This window comes from Esox lucius, chromosome 19, assembly GCF_011004845.1.
Source record: "Esox lucius isolate fEsoLuc1 chromosome 19, fEsoLuc1.pri, whole genome shotgun sequence".
Lineage (NCBI taxonomy): Eukaryota > Metazoa > Chordata > Actinopteri > Esociformes > Esocidae > Esox > Esox lucius.
Window position 1 is genome coordinate 42293960 of NC_047587.1, and position 5107 is coordinate 42299066.

The window sequence follows — 5107 nt, forward strand, 5'->3', positions numbered from 1 at the left end:
GCAGAAGTGTGAGACTATACATGTAATATTTATGTCATTTCAATGCTCTGTCATTGTAGATATTTAAAGTTGGCCATCTTTTAGCATGACTGTTTGGATTTATATGAAATTATAACTCAATAAAATTCCATATGTAACATTAACTAAGGTTAATAACTGCGTATAACTATTGTTCAACTTCATTGTTTGTTTGATAATTAACATGAAGCCTACTAATAATTTTTTTTAGTAAGGTTTTTATTTGTTAACCATAGTTAATGCACTATGAACTAACATGAATGATCAAGGTGCAGGTGTATTGCTCAAATCTGAATACATGCTGAAAAAAGTTATATTCATAATAATGTTCATGTTCATAGTTCATGTAAGCTGGCTAATAAATCCTTGTTAACAAATTGGACTTGCAAACTGTTATAGCTAAAGAAACACATATTTGACATATTTTAATGTTAAAATAATTTTCAGATGGCAACTGCTTTGAAGAAAGTACAAGTGTGGGTGTATTTTACTGAAGTATCGCCAGGGAAAGCACAGTGTAATTTAGAGTATTACTTTTTGTTTCAGTTTGAATGAATGTCTTTAATTGACTTCAATATTCATTTATTTTTATATATTTATTTCATTTAGCATGTTTTCATGGTTCAATACAGTTTATTTTTATAATAAAGTTCAGCACTGTTTTACTTGGAGTGTCATGTTTGTTTTTATCGGTTGATTAATCGTTATCGGCAAATACGGCCCAAACTAGCTATCGGTATCGGTAAAATCCACTATCAGTCGACCTCTAGTTAAAAGTGGGAAATGCTACTGCAGTCATGTTGACTAAACATGAGGGTTGATGTACATTTTTTATGGTAATATTTCAGTAGCTTATGAATGTTTGTCATATTTCAGTTCTATAAATATGCAGCAGAAGAATTGTACGCCTTGTTAGCCTGTACTGGCATTTGTATATGGTTGTTTTTATGTATCAGTAATTTTACATATGATCTGAGGAAAGTTTGTGTCTGTGCATCTTTCATTCAAATACTCCCCTTTTCAGGGCTTTTACAGAGACATGCCCCAAGAATGATTCAAGAACGCCAAGACAAGTGCTTGTGATGGACGCAAGCATCTCACATATTTTTCGATGAGACACATGTCACTGAGTTTACGTAACCGATTTCTTATGGAATATCTACATAGGCATGCAGAGGCCCATTATCAGCAACCATCTGTCCTGTGTTCCAATGGCATGTTGTGTTTGCTAATCCAAGTTTATTTTAAAAGGTTAATTGATCATTAGATAATTTTGAAATTATGTTAGCGCAGCTGACAACTGTTTTGCTGATTAAAGAAGCAATAAAACTGGCCTTCTTTAGACCGGTTGAGTACCTGGAGCATCAGCAATTGTGGGTTCAATTACAGGCTCAACATGGCCAGAGACAAATAACTTGAGAAAAGAAGGCTATTACATGCGAGAAATTGCCAAGAAACTGAAGCTCTTTTACAATGCTGTGTACTACTCCCTTTACAGAACAGCGCAAACTGTCTCTAACCAGAATAAAAAGAGGAGTGGGAGGATCTGGTGCATAACTGAGCAAGAGGACAAATACATTAGAGCAGTGTTTCTCAACCCTGCTCGTTGACACCTCCCTGCCCTGCTTGTTTAAGATCTCTCCCTGCCCTAACATACCTGATGTAGCTCATAAAGGATAAAATAATGAGCTGATCATTTGAACCAGGTGTGACAGAGAAGGGAGAGATTTAAAACATGCAGGGCAGCTGCCCAGGAGCAGGGTTGAGAAACACTGCATTAGAGGGTCTAGTTTGAGAAACAGATGCCGCACTGGTCTTAAAATGGCAGCTTCATTAGTACCAGTCTCAACATCAACAGCTTGACTGTATGGTATATAAGTGAAGAGGCCACTCTTCACTCTAGTGGCCTTCTAGGTAGAGTTGCAAAACAAAGCCATGTCTCAGACTGGCCAATAAAAAGAAAAGATTAGGATGGGCAAAAGAACACAGACACTGGACAGAGGAAGATTGGAAAAACATGTTGTGGACAGACAATTCTAAGTGTGAGGTGTTTGGATCACATAGAAGAACATTTGTGAGACACAGACCAAATAAAAGAAGCTGGAGGAGTGCTTCATGCAATCTGTCAAGCATGGTGGTCTTTGGGTGCTTTGGTGGGGGTGAAGTGGGGATTTGTGCAATGTAAAAGGGATGTTGAGGATGAAAGTATTTCACTGCATTTTGCAACGCCAACAGGACATTGACCCAAAACACAACTCCAAACTATGCAATAACGATTTAGGGAAGGAGCCGTCAGCTGGTATTCTGTCTATAATGGAGTGCCCAGCACAGTCACCAGATCACAACCCTATTGAGCTGTTAAGGGAGCTGCTTGAGCGTATGGTATCTAAGAATTGGCCATCAAGCCTATCTAACTTGTCTGAGATGCTTCAGGAAGCACGGGGTGAAATCTCTTCAGATTACCTCCACTAGTTGAGAACTAGAATGACAAAGGTCTGCAAGGCTGTAATTACTGCAAATGGAGGATTAGTACAACTTATTGTACAATTGCACTTAGTAGAGTGTAATATTTAGAAGTAGCAGATTAAGAGTTATTTATTTCTTTATTTGGTTTGACTCAAACTAAATTGTAATACTTTTGGATAACTTTGGGTATCGTTTGGTTAATTGGGAGACTGTAGGACACATTAAATAATCACACACACAATTAGAAGTTTACCTTGACTGTTTTTATTATGGTTGTTTATTTAAGAAGGAAAAACATGTATGACACATGAAAATGTATAGTTTGTGAAACACAGAACTGAAGTAGTGCAAAGAACATATTGTACCCAGTGCTAAAGGAATTACAGATGTATGTGATTGTGTAAGAGATTAGATCAAATGTATAAAGCCAGAAGAAATGTCATATTTGGACCAACTCCAAAATGAAAATAAAAGACTGGAACATACCATTTTTTAAATGAAGACACACTGAATTCACATAGAGAAACTTAAATCCACCTGACAATTCTTTAAATGTTACAAAATCAAAATAGAAATAACATAAGGCTAAAGGTTTAAGGCTGAAGTCTATGGTGTAATTTCCAACTGGACACCACACAAATTAACTTTGATTGCTGGACTCATTAGTAATACTCGTCCATCTCCCTGGTCAGTGACATTGGGGCATCAGTTAAAAACATCAATTAACAACAGTGTGTTGATCCTACTTTTGTGTCTGTATTGCTTTGCTATATACAATAATCAGCACAATGGTCAGAATTACTGCCAGGGTCAGGGACGCAATGTTGAAGCGACGTGCAATCTCCCAGTGTTTTCTTGCTCCGTCCAAGTCTCCAACCATCTTGTTATCCCTGGACTGAAAAAAAAAACATACTATAACCATATATAAAGATTGATGTGCTGATACATATTGTTATGCATTTTTATAGATGTTGTAGTTAAAACCATCCTCACAAGCCAGAGCATAAACCTTTAAAACTGCAAACGTTTAATAGTGAAGGGAGGAATTAGTCGAAAAAAGATACACATATTCTAAAATGCCTTACCATAACAAAAAAAAACGTCTGAGAGTTTTTAATTTGTTTGAGGGTTGGACTGAATTATGTCCTTCTACTGCAGGAAAATCTTGCAATATCTTGACTATAGAGAGAAACTCACCTTTATGGAATAAAACACTGCTAACAATCCAAGACAGCATGGGTTGAAGTGTGTAAGGCTCCAAAGCGACCAGACAATGTCATCCCTGGGTAGAGGCTGTTCCACTAAAACAGTATGTTGGATTCTTGGAGCTTGAGGGGCTTCAGGATGCATTGACTGCTGTCCTTGCATTGTGACAAACTCCCGGTGGTACAATGTTGGATGGGAGTGAATATACTTTCGTTAAACAACAGATCTAGAAAAATACAGCAGAAGAAACATTTATATTGTGAGAGGGAGGCAGAAGAAGGGGCGTGGCAAAGGATGTTTCAATAGGAGAAAGTGCTGTTTCCAGTAAGTTTCAATTTCAAGTAGCCCTACCCATAATAGCGAAATCATTCAGGTGTTGCAATAGCCCAAATACTGTGATTTTGTACAAAGTCTACACACCCCTGTTAAAATGCCAGGTTCTTGTGATTTAAAAGAATGAGACAAATATAAATCATGTCAGAACTTTTTTCACCTTTAATGTGACCTATAAAGTGAACAATTGAATTGAAAAACTATCTAAAATCTTTGAGTTGGAAAAAAATTTAATAAAAAACTCACAATAACCTGGTTGTATAAGTGTGCACACCCTTAAACTAATACTTTATTCAAGCACCTTTTGATTTTATTACAGCATTCAGTCTTTTTGGGAAGGAGTCTATTAGCATGTCACATCTTGACATGGCAATATTTGCCCACTCTTCTTTGCAAAAGTGCTCCAAATCTGTCAGATTGCAAGGAAATCTCCTGTGCACAGCCCTCTTCAGATCACCCCACAGATGTTCAATTGGATTCAGGTCTGGGCTCTGGCTGGGCCATTCCAAAACGTTAATCTTCTTCTGGTGAAGCCAAGCTTTTGGGGATTTGGATGTGTGCTTTGGGTTGTTGCCATGCTGAAAGGTGAACTTCGTCAGCTTTCTAACGAACACCTGAAGGTTTTGTGCCAAAATTCCCTGGTATTTGGAACTGTTCATAATTCCCTCCACCCTGACTAAGGCCCTGGTTCCAGCTGATGCTGCCACCACCATGCTTCACTGTGGTTATGGTGTTCTTTGGACGATGTGCAGTGTTGTTTTTGCGCCAAACATACCTTTTGGAATTATGGCCAAAAGGTTCTACCTTGGTTTCATCAGACCATAACATATTTTCCCATGTGCTTTTGGGAGACTTGATGTTTGTTTGTGCAAACTTTAGCTGGGCTTGGATGTTTTTTATTGTAAGAAAAGGCTTCCGTCTTGCCACCCTACCCCATAGCCCATTCATATGAAAAATATGGGAGATTGTTGTCACATGTAGCACACATCTAGTACTTTCCAGAAATCCCTGCAGTTCCTTTAATGTTGCTGTAGTCCTCTTGGAAGCCTCCCTGACCAGTTTTCTTCTTGTCTTTTCATCAATA

At 37.8% G+C, this 5107-nt stretch overlaps 1 long non-coding RNA gene across 1 annotated transcript; it reads right to left on the reverse strand.

Annotated features, from left to right (window-relative positions):
• Positions 1-2732: 2732 nt before the first annotated feature.
• On the reverse strand, positions 2733-3935 carry LOC114829507. Its single transcript, XR_003777421.2, has 2 exons — positions 3682-3935; positions 2733-3379 (listed from the first exon to the last, which is right to left on the reverse strand). It is a non-coding gene; the product is annotated as an uncharacterized LOC114829507 (long non-coding RNA).
• Between the last annotated feature and the right edge of the window lie 1172 nt (positions 3936-5107).